Source organism: Neolamprologus multifasciatus, chromosome 1 (assembly GCF_963576455.1).
Source record: "Neolamprologus multifasciatus chromosome 1, fNeoMul1.2, whole genome shotgun sequence".
NCBI classification, from domain to species: Eukaryota; Metazoa; Chordata; class Actinopteri; order Cichliformes; family Cichlidae; genus Neolamprologus; species Neolamprologus multifasciatus.
In genome coordinates this window covers 18,510,548-18,529,852 of record NC_140439.1, presented here as the reverse complement: position 1 = coordinate 18,529,852, position 19,305 = coordinate 18,510,548, and the positions used below count along the sequence as shown (strand labels likewise).

The 19,305-nt window shown below is 40.6% G+C and overlaps 1 protein-coding gene across 3 annotated transcripts in view; it reads left to right on the top strand.

Moving 5' to 3' along the window:
* apba2b (amyloid beta (A4) precursor protein-binding, family A, member 2b) overlaps window positions 1-19,305 on the top strand; it is a 72,980-nt gene that overhangs the window by 20,266 nt on the left and 33,409 nt on the right. The window contains exon 1 of one of the 3 annotated variants that reach the window (XM_085180791.1): window positions 8,122-18,983. The exons of the other annotated variants lie outside the window; for them this stretch is intronic. The gene's annotated coding sequence lies outside the window, so the exon portion shown is untranslated. Of the gene's footprint in view, window positions 1-8,121; window positions 18,984-19,305 lie in introns of those variants that run through there. 3 annotated transcript variants of the gene reach the window in all.

The following is a 19,305-nucleotide window of genomic DNA, read 5'->3' as shown; positions in this document are numbered from 1 at the left end:
ATTAAATCCTTTGAAGACGAAGGGAAGGACAAAGAATCATTCATATGTACACTGGTTCTGTGGTACAATACTGTGAAATCTGGGTTGACTACCTGCAGTGAGTTCACTGTAGAGTCTGCATTCATTTATGCACTTTCCTTTTATTTCTTTAAAAAAAAAAACCCAAGAAATGAAATACATTTCTAACAGCACTGGTAATTTTCCTTTGGCTCTGGCTAAAATCTCTTTAGGGCACATTTCCTGAAGTTTCCTTTAAAGAAAGACCTTTCAGTAGAGACGATGTAGGTGAGCAGCTGGAAGCAGGTGAGGTGGGTGTGTTTTACTCAGGGTACAAACTGAAAGACTCATCGGGTGGGATGAAAGGGTCCTGAAAAGACAAAAAACATGCACTCATAGCTGAAATCCAGCAGGGACGTTTTATTAACAGGTGACTAAAGCTGGTGATTGTGGATGCAATGGGTAAAATGAAGCCAGTGTCAGTGGCAAAAACGGCATCTCCATAGACTTTCAAGCACATTTACAGCCAGGTGGAAAATATTAAATGTCCTCTATGGACAGCCTTCCCTTCATAACAACTCTGAGGTGACAGTATTTATATTTCCTGAGTTAGGGGTGGTATGTGTGTGCTGCTGGAGCAATTTTAATGGATTGTTTGACTATTCATTGATTGTTTTACATCACAGAAGTTTGCACTTCAGTTTTGGTGAGTGAGATTCTAGTTTTCTCTTAGCCCTTTAGATAGTACTCAGACACGGTAAGAAAAAAAACATGGATGAAGTTTCCAGGTCAGAAAAATGTGCCTTAAACCTACATTCAATCTGAAGGCCACCAGATGGTGATAGCTATGACTGCAAAAAGACTTCTGGTCCTATAGAAGTCTGTGGGGAAACTGCTTTCTGTCTTGGCCTCTGCAAAGACTGTCCTGTTAAGTTTATGGGCTCAGTCACTTGTTTTGAATCATAATCAAGAAAAAAAAATTGAAAAAAACTGTTTTGAAAATCTTGGTGATGCTGTGTTTCCAAATGAAACCATATGCTCATTTGCTAATGGTTTGTCAGTAACAAGTCAGTAGCCAATGAGCAGGCAGTTTCACAGCCAGCTCCGCCCATTCCTCTCAAGCGATCGCAAGCCTTCAAAACAGGGTTTCACAGTAGACTATCACGGCATCAGCATCACGTGGCTTCGTTCATATTTTCTTTCTCATTTAATTAAAGCATTTTATGTTACCTTACCTAAATGACATCTACATATTTTACTGTCATTTTTTTTACCATTTAATAAACAAAACTGTATTTGTTCTTGAGGAAATTAAACACCCCTCTATATTTATTTATAATATAGGTTGGTTAGAGCCTTATATGCAGGAGCATTCCTACAGCTGAGTCAAGCCTTGCAATTTTAACCCCAGCCGAAGGTATTTGGTTAAAATTAAAAAGAAAGACTTAAATGTAAATAAATATTTGGTTTTCTTAATTGCGTGGACAGTCTTAATCGCTGTCAGTATTCTGTGTTATAAAATAAAATTTAGTTTCTGAATATTAACTGAAAAAGTAAACATGGGCTCTATTCAGAAGAGGCATAAACAAGAATCAAACAAATAGTGTGACAATGTCACGACTTTATTCACCACTGTATTTCTAATGGTTAACACACAATCAGAGTGCATGGTCAAATACAAAATGCTGAACCTGAACCTTTGGTTAGCATCCAGTTGACTGCTTTGATCCAGAGGGCAGCGGTAGGAGAGACAGCAATGTGATGTAAGGGGATTCAAATGAGAAATGCAATAATCCAGATTTCTGGATCAGTGCTGCGTGTGCCTCTGTTGTGGTCAGCCTGTCTTGCTGAGCCCCATCAGACCTTCCTCTGCTCTTGCTGTCTCTTATGATTCTTGGCTCCATCCCCGGAGAGTGAAATTAGTACTCAGCACACCACAATGAAGTGACTGAGGCAGTGTATCAGCAAGCTGCCATCTTTGCATTGATTTTTCCCCCACCTTTTATCTGTCATTTTGTATAAAGATAAAAGCATGACACTTCAGTTTGTAAAGGTTGATGGAACATAAACATTATCAATTAGAATATAATTCCACATTTATTACCAGAGTCTTGATTTTTAAACATATGTAATTATGCTTGGAGAAACTTCCCTTTACTTTTTGCATACATAACTGTTATTATGTTAACTCTCACCCCAGAGGAAGGCCAATTTATCCCACATCAGTTTGCAGCATGCTAGAGGGGAAATGATCTTAAGAACAGCTATAGAGACATGCATTAATAGAGCAGGCTGTGATAACAGTAGCCGCAATAAAATATGAGAAACAGGCATATCATTGAGAAAATAAAGGGTGGATGCAGTGCTGTGTTTTATTCATTTTTGCGAGTCTTTTCTGTGATATATCTGTGCATTGTAAGCCTGTGTTTTTATTAATAGTCCTTCTTATATTTTTCTGTCTGGCACTTAATATTCCACTTACCTTTGGTTTATGCATATTCCTATTTATGTGTGTGTTTTTTAATGCAAGAAAATACTGCTTTTTTTTTCTGATGCAGTTATTACTGTAGAGCTTGGTTATTGAAATGTATTATACATTGCTTTCTTTTAACTGGGAGACGTTACTCTACAGGGTGGGCCATTTATATGGATACACCGTAATAACATGGGAATGGTTGGTGATATTAAAGTCCTGTTTGTGGCACATTAGTATATGTGAGGGGACAAACTCCTCAAGATGGGTGGTGACCATGGTGGCCATTTAGAAGTCGGCCATCTTGGATACAACTTTTGTTTTTTCAATAGGAAGAGGGCCATGTGACACATCAAACTTATTGGTAATGTCACAAGAAAAACAATGGTGTGCTTGGTTTCAACGTAACTTGATTCTTTCATGAGTTATTTACAAGTTTCTGACCACTTATAAAATGTGTTCAATGTGCTGCCCATTGTGTTGGATTGTCAATGCAACCCTCTTCTCCCACTCTTCACACACTGATAGCAACACCGCAGGAGAAATGTCAGCACAGGCATCCAGTATCCGTAGTTTCAGGTGCTGCACATCTCGTATCTTCACACCATAGACAATTGCCTTCAGATGACCCCAAAGATGAAAGTCTAACGGGGTCAGATCGGGAGACCTTGGGGGCCTTTCAACTGGCCCACAACGACCAATCCACTTTCCAGGAAACTGTTCATCTAGGAATGCTCGGACCTGGCACCCATAATGTGGTGGTGCACCATCTTGCTGGAAAACCTCAGGGAACGTGCCAGCTTCAGTGCATAAAGAGGGAAACACATCATCATGTAGCAATTTCAAATATCCAGTGGCCTTGAGGTTTTCATTGATGAAGAATGGACCCACTATCGTTGTACCCCATATACCACACCAAACCATCACTTTTGTTGTTCCAACAGTCTTGGAGGGATCCATCCAATGTGGGTTAGTGTCAGACCAATAGTGGTGGTTTTGTTTGTTAACTTCACCATTCACATAAAAGTTTGCCTCATCACTGAACATCTGCGTAAACTGAGGGTCCTGTTCCAATTTTTGTTTTGCCCATTCTGCAAATTCTGTGCACCGATCTGGGTCATCCTCATTGAGATGCTGCAGTAGCTGGAGTTTGTAAGGGTGCCATTTGTGAGTAGCTAATATCCGCCGAAGGGATGTTCGACTAATGCCACTTTCCAGTGACATGCGACGAGTGCTACGCTGTGGGCTCTTGCTGAATGAAGCCAGGACAGCCACTGATGTTTCTTCATTAGTGACAGTTTTTCTTGCGTCCACATTTTGGCAAATCAACACTGAACCAGTTTCACGAAACTAGCAAGCAGTTTGCTAACTGTAGCATGGGAGATGGGTGGTCTCGTAGGGTGTCGTGCATTGAAATCTGCTGCAATGACCCGGTTACTGCATTCACCAGATATCAACACAATTTCGATCCGCTCCTCACGTGTTAACCCAGGGGTGGGCAATCTCAGTCCACGGGGGCCGGTGTCCCTGCAGGTTTTAGATGTGTCTCGAACAACACAGCTGATTTAAATGGCTAAATTAGCTCCTCAACATGTCCTGAAGTTCTCCAGAGGCCTGGTAACGAACTAATCATGTGATTCAGGTGTGTTGACCCAAGGTGAGATCTAAAACCTGCAGGGACACCGGCCCTCGTGGACTGAGATTGCCCACCCCTGTGTTAACCTCTTCGACATGTCAATGGCTGTGAACAAAGAGAAACTTGTAAATAACTCATGAAAGAATAAAGTTACGTTGAAACCAAGCACACCATTGTTTTTTCTTGTGACATTACCAATGAGTTTGATGTGCCACATGGCCCTCTTCCTATTGAAAAACAAAAGTTGTATCCAAGTTGGCCGACTTCTAATGGCACCATGGTCACACACCATCTTGAGGAGTTTGTCCCCTCACATATACTAATGTGCCACAAACAGGACTTTAATATCACCAACCATTTCCCATGTTATTACGGTGTATCCATATAAATGCCCACCTGTAAGATTCATGTGCACATACAGCAGCGGACATTCATTATGCTGCCTGCTCTTGCTGTAGCATTTGGGACTCCCTGTGTCTGCAGTATTTATGGGAAATCCATGGATTTTAAACCAAAGAGGGAAACTGAGAGTATTAGACTAGTTTAAGGATGGTTGCATGTGCAGTTTGAGTCAGCTAGTGCATTGCACTTGCACTAGCTGGGCATCCATGTAACCCTGGAATAGAATCGGACAGACAGTTTATTTTATGAAAATATAACATCACTTTTTGTAAGGACTTATCGGTGTGAGAGAGTACCTGAAGAGAAGCATTTACTCAAAACATCTTAGAAAATCTTGGAATTCTGTAGAAATGGTCCAAAATTAATTCTTGTTCAGTCTGTTCAATCCTGCACGGCTAAGAAAGGTGCTTGGAGGTGCTTTTCCATATTTGCTGACATATATATTCTGTAAAACTGGTTTTGAAAAATGATGTGCACAATGTTCCTGACAGTTTTTTCTGTTTTTGGCTCCATATGATGTCAGGGAAAACAGCTTTTCCTTAATACGGTCATGTTAAATACATAGCACTGGCAGTGAGAGCAGAAGCCCCACTCACCTGCTGTTCAAACCTCCTGTTTGTGAGAAGCAGCCAATCAGAAAAAAAGTGACTTAAAAGGAGGGCAGCCTTAAAGGGAAAAGAAATAAAATGGCTGAATATGAATTATTCTTAACCGTTAATCACAGAAAGCTAATAATAGTAATAATAATAATAATAACAATAATAATTTAAATAACAATAATAATACTGCAATAAAACTGCAATGAATAGTTAATCCATTAGTCAATAGACAGGATTGTTGTCAGAAATTAAAACTGTATCAGGCTTTTTTTTCTGTCTATTTTCAAATGGCATTGCTATTCCTACTTATTCAAATAAATGACTATTTTACATGATCATAAATGTTTGGTTTTTGGGTTGGTCGACATCATGCAGACATCATGTTTGTCTCTAATTGCTTGTTTTGCTGACATGTTGACAAAGTGATGAATCTGCAGGTTGAAAATGGTCCTCAGACTGATCATTAATGAAGATGCAAACCCAAACACCGGCTTATTTGTTGCTTTACATCTGCCGCAGAGGTTAAAAAAATTTGGATGAACTAGAAAGAAATGAAACATTTAAACAATCTTCATCAGGGATTAATCATCTAAAAATGTCCCTCATATTCATGCAATGATTCTAAATCAACATCATATTTTATGTGAATGTGTTGTGACTCGGACCTTTCAGGAGGTATTAGTAAGTTTAGGTATTAATTAATCATAAGAGAAACATGAAATTCTTAACAGCTCATTTGATCTCGGTGTAATTTCCAGTTTTCTATCTTTAGACATGCTGAGGATTTTCACTAAGATAGGAGGGGGAGAGAATGTGGTGCTGGAGACGGCTGTAATCAGGCCTACTCTCAGTTACCTGCATGTCCTGCCTTCATATCCACTATTTAAGCCATGACAACAATGATGAGACACAACGTACCAACTTCAAATATTGCAGAAACATGTTCCCCACCTATTCTAGGTAAAACACAGAGCCAGATCCAGCCTGATTACCAAAAACGATCCACTGACTGTGCTCCTGCTTGGCATAGTTTCTACTGAGCGATGTGAGTGAGATTTCCCCAAAGAAATCTAGGTTTAGCAATTCACAGTCTTAAAATAGCTTTGAATCATACATTATTACATAGCGGGCCTGCCTCCTGCGCTTGCTGCTGTAATTATCGTCTCCTTGTTTTCTCCAAACTTCCACATTCGAAAAGATACCCTAACCTTATTAGCATAGCTTTATAGCTGATATGAAGGGACTCGCAGATGTGCTGTAAGTTTCTAAAAAGCAAAGTACGTTGTAGATTGTGCAACACGTGTGAATAGAAATTGGTAAAGTTTGTAAAATAAAAGCAGTTGCTGGGGAATACAGAAAATATAGTTTGTGTCTAAGTGGAGCGGAGGTGGCCAGATTTCAATCTTCCAGCCTGACTCTGTGTGTTTCCCTTTGGTACAGTAAAGCATAAAAGATGCTGAGAGGTGTGACCCCCCGCTGAAACCTCCACTGCTTCAAGAGGATTGATGTGACAGTTTCACACATAACGAACAGGCGCGCATACACACGCAGTACGACAGGCAGTCAGATGCACCAAACTACTGTGTCAAGTGGCAGGTCACACACACGTGTGCACACACAGATAAATAAAATGTCAGAGCAACACGGGGCTGCACTGATTATGAAAACCAAGCCTCTCTGTGTGTCATCTGACTGTCTTTTGTTCTTTCGGGAGTGCTGCAGCTCCTCTGCGTGGCCGAGCAGGCGCTGTCTCAGTGATTAATCCTCGGCCTATCGGCTGGCCCAGTGATACTCGAAGCAAACAAAAACCCACACAAAGCTTAGCAGCGTGCTCGCATGGTGCTTTTCAGGATGTGCAGGCAGGCAGGCTGGGCTTGCAAATAGAATTAGTGCAAAACAAAGAAATGAAAAACATTAAAGCACCCCCCCCCCCCCAATACACACACCCACTGGCAAACACTGACCCTTTGGAAAGCTTGCCCTCAATTTACAGTTAATTTTAGTCAACACTTAGACGTGTTGTTTTCGAGACATTGCCATCTAACTATGCATAGATGTGGGGAAAAAGGTGAGAAAGGCAGGCTAGGGTTGATGGAATGAATATTTCTCTCCTGTTTTCCCCGAAGGTGATTGTGATTGACCGAAGCCAGAAGTTATTTCATGTGCCTGACTCCAAACTGTATTAGCGGGCCTGGCCGTTACCGCTCAGTCTGTCTCAGCTCTGTCTCAGCTCTGTCTGTCTCTCAACAAGATAAGGGGATATTACCCTGCCCAATATTGCTTGCTCTTTTCTGCACTGTCACTGAATACAATGGCCATCACTGAATCCTATGAATATTATTAGCATTTTCCTCAGGATTCTGTCAATGTGCGAGACAGCTTTGTGGGAGCAGAAGTACACTCTGTTTTTGCTGTGGTCTGATATTCGAGCTGTCTCTTGGTGGATAGAGTTGATGCTGTGGTGTATTGTCCAGCTTAAATCCAATTATGAGGACACTGTCAAATGTCCATTACTGCTGCTAATTAACAAAAGGTTACCTGGCTCAGCAGTCTTCCAGCCGTGGCCGGCGTTGCGATTTGAAAAGACCTGACAGAAGTTAAGAGAGTGAACACTGCTGAAGAACAGCCGCTGTTGATTAGAAGTTGACAAAGAATGAGGATTAGAGGGCCGAGAAGAGGGGTCAACATCAAGGAGGACTGTGAAAAACCTCTGACTGAGGGATCAGGTGGAGCATTGTGCCGGCTTGGGAGCAATTCAGAGATAACACAAGAGGAATGGCAGGTCAGTGTGTGGCAGACTCCTAATAACGTCCATAGCCAAAGTCTAAGCAATAAAAATGACCTACTCCTCCTCAAATTAATGTTAGTATTTATTATTTAACTGTGTAATTATAATACATACTTATATAGAAATCAAAAGGGTAAAATCCTAATTTATCAATTAAATTCCAATTATATTTTTCCCAATTTATAAAGGAAAAAAAGATCACTTTCGCCTTTCTCTTTTTTTCTTTCTACTCATTTCTGGACAAAATATTAACGAATTTAATCAGCCAAGACGGCAAACAGCCATATATTTTAATTAGCAACATCCCCATGTGCAGCTACATTGAACCCCATATATTTTGCTGTCAGCTTTCAGCCTGTTAGGGAAAGAGCAGCGTGGAGAATTTCTCATTGCATCCAAGTCAAAATATTTTCCCTGCCAGTGATGTGGGTGCACGGTGGCAGTCCCGACCATGAATGGGAGCTGATGGGATGTCAGGGCTGCTTTTCCTGTTTTCCACCAAGTTCATCTCTCTCAACTCATTCCTTCTCATCAGTAACCAAACCCAGTTGGCAGCTTCAATTAAACCCTGTGAAATTGCCCCAGTATCTGTCTCCCTCTGGGGCCATTTAGCTGTGTTTAGCTCTCTGCAAGCTGGGCTTGTCGCCAGGCAATCTTTATGAAACAGTGTTTCATCTTCTTTCTTAAAATGTAGGCCAGTGTAGCCCTACGACCCACCTGGCCAGATCATAGATGTACTCACTGTGAGTAAACCGTCATGATGATCACTTGCTCTGGTTGTATTTACGTGTAGTAATGACACGGAACAAGTTTCAAAAAGGCAGTTTGTCGACTCAAAGACATAAAGATCAGAAATGCTGCATCGTTTTGAATCATAATTCAAATGTTTTTGAACAAATCAAAGACAACAGACGGCATGCAACTGCGCACTAAAATGTGCACAGCATATGTGAGAAGCTGCATTTATTATCATTTTTTTTAATTTTCAGAATTTGTTTTGAAGTTATACTTTATTTAAAAGCCAAAATATTGCATAAGCACACTAATTCCTGTGGTTGTTTAATGACAGCCTTCCTGCACAAAACAAGCATATCTCCCATCTGTTGTTGTGGCTTGACCACGCTATAATGAAGCAACATTACATAAGAGGGAATCCTGAGCACTGAATATCAGAGTGGCTTTGAATTAGTTGTAGGCACAAAGCCGCAGGACGGTCATTTATTTAGCTCAGCTGGCACAAAACGTTCTGCAAGTAGGCTGGAAGTGGATCGCTGCCAATACAAGAATGTTTTCTGCACACTAACTTAGTTTGTTTAGACCTCCACGTTACCAGAGGCAGCTACTTTGTGTCAACTACATTTACTGAGTGTGTTTTTCCATTTGATGTGTAACCAGTAAAATGAGAGCTTGTCAGTAGTTACTTCAATACTATGTGAGACTTAGAAGAGATAAGAGGTTAATCTGAGAGCTCTGTTGCTTTTAATTCATTGTATAAACTAAACTTTTATTGAGCTTTCAGACAAAGTTTTTTAGTTTATAATTTTTGTTTATATTTCAGCAGTGACTCTCAGATTTTGGTGTAAGGTAGGTAAGTCATCTGACTGCTGGTTACCCCCGAGGAAACAGAACCCCCCTGTTGAAGCTGTTACCCCTCCCAGGGCTGCAGATAGAGGGGCTGGAATTTAGTTTTTTCAGAAATACTGTCAAGCCAAGGGGATTTTTTTCATTCCTCAAGAATCTTTTTCTCCCCGTCTCTCTCCAGTGGCTCTTGTTTCCTTTGTTAATGCCACAGTGAAATCCATTATAAAATTCTTGTCACGTTTTATGGCAAATTAATCAGTATCGAGATTCGTATTAGCACACTTCTTTTATTATCCGAATATGCTAAGATGTGCTGCTTTTTAGTTGAAACTGTGTTCTTTCCACTTTTTCCTCCCCTTCCAATGGCTTTTACAACACCTTTGAAGACATTATCTGTTGAAATAAATTCTGAGCCCTGCATTAAATCCCATGAACAGTTAACCTGAGGCTCATTCACACAGCAGTTTAAACCCTCCGTAGCTGCTGGTGCTCCCCTTTTGTTGTCCACATGGATCTGCAAAACTCCCTCAAATATTCAGTATTCTGTGAGGCCTTCTTAAAGAAATGAAAGTTTATTTTTCACATTTTTTTTAGTAAAGTCTGAAAGAAGTTCAAAGCCCACGTTGTTTGCCTTACGGTATTGCCTTCATTTTTGCTCTTCTCTAATTTGTCCAGTTCGGCTAATTTTATATGAGCAGGATGCTCTTTGTGAAAAAAAGACAGAAAGAGGATGTTTTTGATTCAGAAAGCATAGTGGGCCTGTATAAGCCTACTGAGTAACCAATATTTCTTCTGCAGTATCCTTCATGTCATCTTTGACTGTCAAGGTCGATTTGGAACTGACAACTGTTGTATAGATTCTTTCAAGGTGCAGCACCAACAAAATAAGAGGGGAAGATATTAGGGGTGCAACGATACTCGTATCGATATTGAACCGTTCGATACAGTGCTTTCGGTTCGGTACGCATATGTATCGAACAATACAAAACTTTTCTTCTGACGATGCTGTCTGTGTTGAGCGCTCAGTGGATCTGCGTTCGGCTACTCCGCCTAGGCTGCACTGTCAAGCGCAGATCCACTGAGCGCAGCGCAAGCTAGCAAGACAGAAGCTCATTGCAACATGGCTACTGCCTCAACGCTACCCGAAATTGAACCTCCCCCACCCTCATTCAGATCTGGCGTCTGGAACTATCTTAGTTTTCTTGTGAAGTATGGATGGTAAGCGCGTCATGGACAAAAGTAAAACAGTATGTCGGATGTGCCACGCAATGCTCAATTGGTGGGAACTAGTGCGTTAGCGCAGTTAGCTCGTTAACGTGTTGACGCTGTCCAGCTCCACACACGGGGCAATCCGCGGTAACTCGTTAACGGAGCTTTGCCACGTTATGGCGTTAATGTAATTTTAACGAGATTAACGCTGACAGCACTAGTGGGAACACAACGAATATGACTGCACATTTACTCCGACATCATCCTAGTGCAAAGACAAGTGGAAGCAGACAAAAACAACAAGCACGCATGCTACAAACTTTACCCGAGTCATTTAGACAGCCGTTAGCACATGATTCTCATTATGGGGACCTGATATGTTTAACCTCTTAAGCCCCAACGCCCCCTGATACGGGGGCAAAAGGCAGGAGATCAGTTAGGCTTGGGGCTTAAGAGGTTAATATGCTGCTGAGAATATTGCCCAGAAGAAGCGTGTAGTATAGCTTTTATTTTGGAAAGAGCCATTTCTCTGTAATAAACTCTCTTTTCCAAAGATGAGTGATTTCTCGATCAGATAGATTTTTTTTTATTATTTTGTTGTTTCAGCAAGATTAAATTTAAAAACTGTACTTTTGAGTTAAAATATATATTTATAGTTTTAATAAATGACAAAGGCATGAACATTTTTTGTCGAACCGTGACACCAAAGTATCGAACCGAACCGAACCGAACCGTGAATTTTGTGTATCGTTGCACCCCTAGAAGATACATGTCTGTCCCTACTGAGGATTAAAATAATTTCGTAAAGAACAAATATGTTGTCCAGAGACGGGGCTACTTCCCATTGGCTCCAGCATATGAGCATACCTAAATATTTTTTATTCTTTCCTGCCCTTTGCCCTGACAAACATTTATGAGTTCTCACTGTGATTTGGGAAAATATATTATCTTTGCAGTAAAAATTATGTTGCAATCTAAGCTAGATAGACAATAACTCATGTTATACTCCAATCAAATTCCTTGTTCAGAACAAACTCTTATTAAAACAATAAGAGGAAGCAATAGGACACAAAGCTGTTGCCTGCAGATCGGCGCAACAGGCAACAACTCATAGTGTTACACATGAGTAACACTTCAGTAATCTGATATTCATACAATAGATGAAATTAAACTTTATTAAGTGGTTGAAAAACTTGGGGGAGAAAACTGAAAAGGGGCATTTGTGTGATTTAATTTGAGCCCTCACCAGGTAAAGTGAACAAACATTATGTAACAATAATGTTGGGTAGCTAACAGCCTTTCCTAAGCAGGTTAGCAGCTAGACTGGCACAACAACACCCTTTAACACACCTTTGTTCCCAGTGAAGCATACAGCAACTCAGTAAGATACCAGTCAAAATACTAGGGTAGTGGCTCTGTCAGGCTTTATTTGGTCTTTGCTGTAAAGGTAAACATGCACACTGTTTTAGTGCAATCATGCTGATGTTTAGCAGGTGTAATTAAAGTAGACATGATTCTTGCCATCTGGGTTTAGTGTGTTATAATGCCAACATTTGCCAGTAAGCACCGAACACAAGTGTGGTTGAGCTTGTTGGGAATGTTTAGTATTTTACCTCCACAACTCAGGACAAATGGAAACGTTGCCCTGGTGATGGGATTAGTGGAAGAGTCATCACTGAGAAATTTGGTTTTTCATCCCAAAGGAGCATGAAAAAGTGTCAGTCCCTGCAAACTGATTGTACAACAGTTTTATTCAAAACCAGAAAGCATCAATAAAGCTGAAGAACCACACCTGGTGTGCATTTCTTTGGTTTTATTTAGCTTCAGATTGGATAGTTTCTTCTTAAGTTGTTTATTTGGTGGCAGTAACCTTTTAGATATATGGCTATAAATCAGTATAAAAAAGTGACGTAGCCACTGTGATGTTTGGCTAATGGAGTCCCATAATTAAACCTCAAACGAGCTAGCGAACACATAAAGCCATCAGGAAACAAAGTTTACAGAACAAATTAGCCAAGGGCCATTTTTCTTAGATTTCTATCCAACTGTTGGTCTGATTCAAGGCTGAGGAGATGCCCCATGCTGCCTATTAGAAAGAATACAGGTTTAAGGCAGTTCCACATTGGTTTCACCTTTCAGCCCTATAAGCTGCGTCCATGTTTTATATACAGAATATGCTTGCTTATGTAACTCAACACCACTGTGAATCTCAACTGAGCCGTGTTACTTGTGTCCTTGTAGCTACTAAATATCGTCCTCTGATCCACCCAGAAAGCAAAACACCCATCTAGTGGATTCTTTGAGGATTCATTTTTGCAGAGGGGAAATTTAATCTCTACACCAAAAGTCTCACATTTTTCACCCTGCTATAAAAGGTGGTAACGCACAAATGGATTGTTTGAATCATGCAAACGGGTGTGTTTATTCTGAACTAAGGTTTATTTGATGATTGGCTTAGGCAGTCGTCCTCAAGAGACTGAGCTGGAAAACAAAGAGTTGCCATGGTAACAGTCAAGGGTGAAGGAGGAGGGTGTGTCTCTGGTGTTGTGCTTGAAGTGGCAAAATGGACATTGGCAGGCAGGATGGCGGGGGAGCGAGCGATGCGTTCTGTGGTCCTGTGCCATTCCTGCTGCTCACCAAGCCTCTCTTTCTTCCTTCCTGTCTTCCACATATTCTCTCTTGTTGTCATCCTGAAGTGAGTAGGAGACCATGAGGAGAACAAATGTTGAATCTTAATGAGACAGCTCAGAAGAAACTCATTTTCTTCCTCTGTCTCTCTCTGATAGTATTTCTTTATTTACAAGCCGCATAACTCAGCACAGTGATGTTATTACACAATTTATCAGCATGTGTGTAATGGTGTAGAAGCGCTGTAAGGTCAGGTTAATGCCACACCGTTAAATGTTTACAAGATCATGTGATTGGCGCTGGCCCTAATAAAGATGAAGGATGAATGGCAGCCCTGCTTATTTCATGGACGACTGGGTATTTACATGCTTGGTGAATCTCTATCATGCTTGAATTACACTCCTTGGTTCATCAAAATGTGTCCAACAATTTAGCACAGCTGGTTGTCTGAAGAAGAATAGCACATTAGCAAGTAGGTACACTGATTAAAGTTTATCCTGGGCTTTATCTGTCTGAACTGTGCCAAAACAAAAGAGTTAATAATGCTGAGATGCAGCAAAATGGAATTTTTATAACAACCACGTGAAAAAAAAACAGCATTATTATTAATAAAAATTCTTTTTATTTTCAAAACAAATCACATTTACCTGTTTACTGTGGTTTTCATTTTCCTTTTTGTTATCACCTATTTAGAGCTAAATAGAAAACAGTTACATTTACAGAATGATTTGACGGTTGTTTGTGATATAAACAGTTTGATTTTAAGCCATAAAACTGCCATTCATTAGATGTCTTCACTTTTTTGAATGATTCTCTATAAATGGGTTTATAGAGAATCATCAATAACCTTTCTTCTCCATTCTGATGCTCAGTTTCAGATTTCCTCCCCCTTCAGATGGTCATTTTGACCATATCAACATGCCTAAATTCATTTGGGTTGCTGCCTGTTCATTGGCTGGTTAGATAATTTTGATAACAAGGTGTTCAACAGGTTTATATAATAAAGTGACCTGTGAGTGTATGTCACAAACCGAATGATGATTTGTTGATGACCCGTCTTATGTAGCTAGCAAGCAAACACCATGATGAAAGACACCCGAGAAACAAAAGTGGACATGAGAGTTTCAGCTTCTCTGGCTATAATGGGTGCTGTGGTTCAGTTGTGATCCAGCGGAAATGTTGGTTTCATGCATGAATATTCTCCAGAACGCATATTTTTGTGCAAAGATCAAAAGAATGAGCTTCAGGGTAAACAAATCTTTAGTGTTAGTGTTAGTGTGACTTTGAAATGTCAGTGATCTAGCTAATGCTAATTGTGTTTACTTGTTTAACTGCATGTCAACAGCACTTGACATGCAGTGGCTTGTTGTTGGTAGTTTGCCTCAGTTTTGAAATTAGCTTGTAAAATGAGAGACTGCAATGCTCCAGCCTTTCAGTAAGCTAATTTCTCCACTCCCACTGCTCGACTTTTACTCCATAGAGGTCAGAAAAAGTACCCATTTGCTCTTAAATGATGATACTTGTGGTAAATAAGCAGCTGATCGGCAGCAAACATGTTAAACAATGACACATTTCAAGTTAATTTCCATCCACTAACAAAAATAATCAAATTTCCTCCCTGTGCTTGTGTGGGCTTTCTCTTGGAGCTCCGGTTTTTCACACATTGAAAAACATGCGGTATTAATGCAGCCTATCAGGGACCAGGATGCTCTCACAAAAGAGGCTCTTGATCTTGAGTTTCACTTCCTGATTAAATAAAGCTCGATAAAAATTCAGTGCAAAACATGTTACGATCTAGAAGTGTGTAATGGATTGAATGTGGAAGATTGTCACTTTAATCAAGTTAACCCCTATCAAGAAACTTGATCTTTTTGCAGGACACAAGAAAAGAGAATAATAAAAAAGAGAACCTTTAAAATGTGAAAAAAGCACAAAACAAGAATCCAAAAGACAACTTAACGAATCACATTGGGAAAAAAATACAAGAAACAACCAGATCCAAAAACTGATGTCTGGGAAAGAAAAGACTATATAAACAACGGGGTAATAGGAGCAAAGCACATGATCAAAACAAAGGGGGAAAAGGACGAAGTGAACCTGGAACAAGGTGCAAGAAAAATAAAGATAAAAGTAGTGGAACAGGAAGTGACCAAGGAATAAATATCCACACTGAGGCTAACTAACTAAACAACATGATGGAGACGGGAACAGGGAGAGGCTACACTGGGAAGAACTGGAGAAATCAGAAAATAATAACATTATTAAGAGTTGAAATTGAGTTTCACTGGAAATGTTAAGAGTTAGGTAAGAAAACAAACATTGAAACATAGTTTTGTAGTTTTACACCTTCATCACACCATTTAGCTGAATGTTTATAAATGAGAATTGCCCACCTTTCCAGGGTTTATCCCACTTTCCACCTTATGACAGCCGAGATGTGCTCCCACAACGCTGAAAAGCATAAATGGAGAAAAGTGGATGGATGAATGGAACCTCCATTGGTGCAATCTCAGTTAAATAACTCAGTGATCATTACTTTTCCACCACCTAATCATTCCTATCCTAATAGCATCAGTGGAGATTAATTTCTGTCTTATAACATTTAAAGATGATTTGAATAGCTGTGTAACAACTCGGTCGATAACCTTCAGTCTTTGTCTTTCTGTCCCTGCCTTATCTGTTTTCTATTTCTTCTTCCACGGTGAAGCCTGGTTGTCTAATTCAGTGGTGTGATCAGAGGTCATAACTTGAAATTCAGAACAGAGAGACATTAGCATTCCCAAATCTCACACTATGACCAAGCCATCTGCTTCCCTTGCCCTCTGTCTGCTCCTCAGCTTTGCACATCCACACATATGTACACACTTTAAGACATACATGTACAAGGGGAGTGTCCCAGGATAATTTAAGGCTTTGTCTTACTGTAGCTGAAGTAGTTATTCAAACAGACCTGAATAGGTCTGTCTGTGAAGACAAGTGGCCCCAAGTGCAGCAGAGAACAAACAAATGGGATACTGCAGGCAGGTCGGCTCATATGCTGCTGTTACTGCTGCCTGTGTGTGCTTATATGTGTGTGTCGAGCCTCTTTTAGAGCTGAAGGTTGCAGCTTGAGTCAGTGCCTGTATTTCAAACGTTTGTGTGGGAGACCGATACTTGGTGAGCGTGCAGGTGTGGATAAATAAGTGTACAGTGATGGAGCCAGCTGGATTTTGATTTCTTTGTGCACCAGGCACTCATTTGTTTTCTTATCTATTGCATTTCTATTCAGATATTCTATTCCCGTGGGGCTGGAACATTTCCCTGCATGCATTAAGTAAAAGACACAGAAAACAGCTTGTCCAGGAGAGACTAATATAGTTAAAGTCTTTCCAGTTCAAATAGGCGGACATGTGCAATTTAGAGGTCAGACACAGTCACAGCGTTTCTCTGAAGGGCTAACACAAAGCACCGTGCAATCATGCATACAAGCTGTGTAGCAGCAACTTCTTTGCAGCTCATCGAAGTAGAAAATCGAAGAAGACCAAAGAGAGAATTAATTCACAGTGAGTCAATCCAAAACATTTTCAGCTCTTATGAAAAAAGGCTGACTGCATTCCTGTACATTGCCCCAAACTTAACAGCTAACTTTGAGCTACACTTCCCATTTAAAGTTTCACAAACTGCAAAGACTACCCCTGAGGGCGAGCTGACAGAGTATAATCGCATACATTCAGCGCTTGCAGAAAAGTATTAGTCACTAGTCTGAATTTACCTCCTGAAAGTATCGCTGCAGAGAAGTAAAGAAGTTAAACTCCTTCGTGATTTTCATGCCACTTTGAATGTAGGTAATCTCATCTCGAGAATGTGTCTGAAAAATAATAGCAACTGGCGCTTGTCTTATTATGACTGTCAAAGAGGAATGGAGAAAGTCGAGATGAAAAACACTGAAAAAACCTGCACTGAACGGACGTCACTGATACAATGAGACGGTGAGACAGGACCCTGCCCCCTTCCTTACTGAGTGCTTCCTTTGACAGTTCAGCATCAGCAGCCGCTGTCTTGAGCTGACAAGAGCTACCTGCGTGCCCAGACATAGCCTGATCACATCTGACTGCCAACTCCTGGCCTAGAGCATGAGAGCCCGATATTTTCAAAACTACATTATCCTTTAATCAGCAATGACGCTAAACTTGATAGAGGTAACCACACACACTCAAGGGGAAAACACAAAATGCAGCATGCAGCTGACAATGTGCCTTTATCTGGTTAAAAATGTTTGATATTTTACTCTGTTGGAGGATTGTTTTAACAGCTTATGTCTAGTTAGCTGTTTGACAGCTGCTGTTTCCTGCTAAGGCATTTCAGTCATAATAATGCTAGTTATAGCTTTCTGAGTTTTTCTCATTTCACTCTAATACAAGCTGCTGTAGCTCAGTTCACAGAATTTTGATGGCCTACATTTGGATATTTGGCTTATCACTGACAGAATGCTTGCATCACACGTAGGCATATTGAATTTCAGGATCCCACACTGTTCCCATTCTTCCTGCTGATGCCTCATGTCTTATAGCCGGAGTCTGCTTCTGTTTCCTGCAGAGCTTGGTTTTTTTGGTTGGTACCATAATGAAACATAGCTGCTGTTTTTCTTGTTAGGAGTGCACCACATTTCAGTACAGAAATTACTGTTGTGTTAGTGTCTTGGGCAGAGAGAATGTTCTGGGTGCAAACCTTTTGGTGAGCTGGAGCGTTTCTATGTATGTTTGCATTTTTTCAAAACTCCAAAGGTTTTCTCACACAGTTTAAAGTCATGTATCTTAGTTTTATGTGATTAGCCGTAGGTGTTTATATGAGACTGTTTGGTGTCTGTGTTAGTCCCAGGCTGTACCCTGCCTCTCACCCACTCACAGCTGGTATAGACTCCAGGTCTCCTGCGACCCTAAATTGGAAAAGCTCTTAAGATAATAGATGGATGGATGTTTGTGCTTATAAAAGTGGGAAATGTGGGTGGATTAGTAGATAACCAAAACATAAACAAACCAAAAGAAAAAAGTAAGCGCCAACTGACTTTTTACCCGTGTAAAAGCACAGATGGATTGTGTGCCGTGATTTATTCTAAAATTACAAAACAGGTGAGACACATCCCTTGTGAGTGTTGTTATTATGGCATTATCATTCAAGTACAAATTCATGCAAAGTGAATAAACACAGTCAAATCCCAAATACATGCCACACAAAGCTGATTTGGGAAAAGCCACCTGGCTTGGGACTTACCGGATTTCCAAAATTACATGGCAATTGTATTGGCACTGGGGTGTAAATAATCAAAAAATGTGATGTGAATGCAGTTGCTGCATCAGTCAGGCAACACCACATGAGGAACAGGTGACTTTTTTTTTGTGAATCTAGGAAGCCAAGAGGAGGTCAGAGGGTATCAGCCCCCAGGGGATGCAGTTACCCATAGTTACCGATCCTTCCCCCCAGCTCTGGGGATTTGTATGAGGCGTGGCTGAGCTCCAACAGGATGATGCTGGGTTACAATGTGAAGAAAGAGGGAGGGTGGAGTCACAGAGGTGCATGCTGTGGAGCAGCTGGTGGGGGATGGGAGGAGCGAGGAGCAGAGGCGGAGGGAGGACTGTTGTTACAACAGATCGTAGTGCTATTGTACAGCAGACACCAACCTCAGGATACCAGGTAAGAGATATGAACAATACATGGTTTAGAATACGTTGAACAGGTGAAGGTTTTAATAGAAATCACTGCCAATAGAACAGAAGGAAAATCTTTCGACGTGTCATGTCATGTACAGTGACGCCTCATTAGGTGATAGTGTTGCTGTGTTTCATCAGGTGTGTCCATGTCTCTGCACTTGCAGAAACTCGGTGAGCAAAAACCTTCATGTTAGCAATGTCATTGGAGCCCGGTACATATGTACATATCTTTGTGTGCACATTTAATCTGACTCCCTTGAACAATCTCTTGTGTGTGTTTCTGTGTGCTTTCCTGCCTGTGTTTT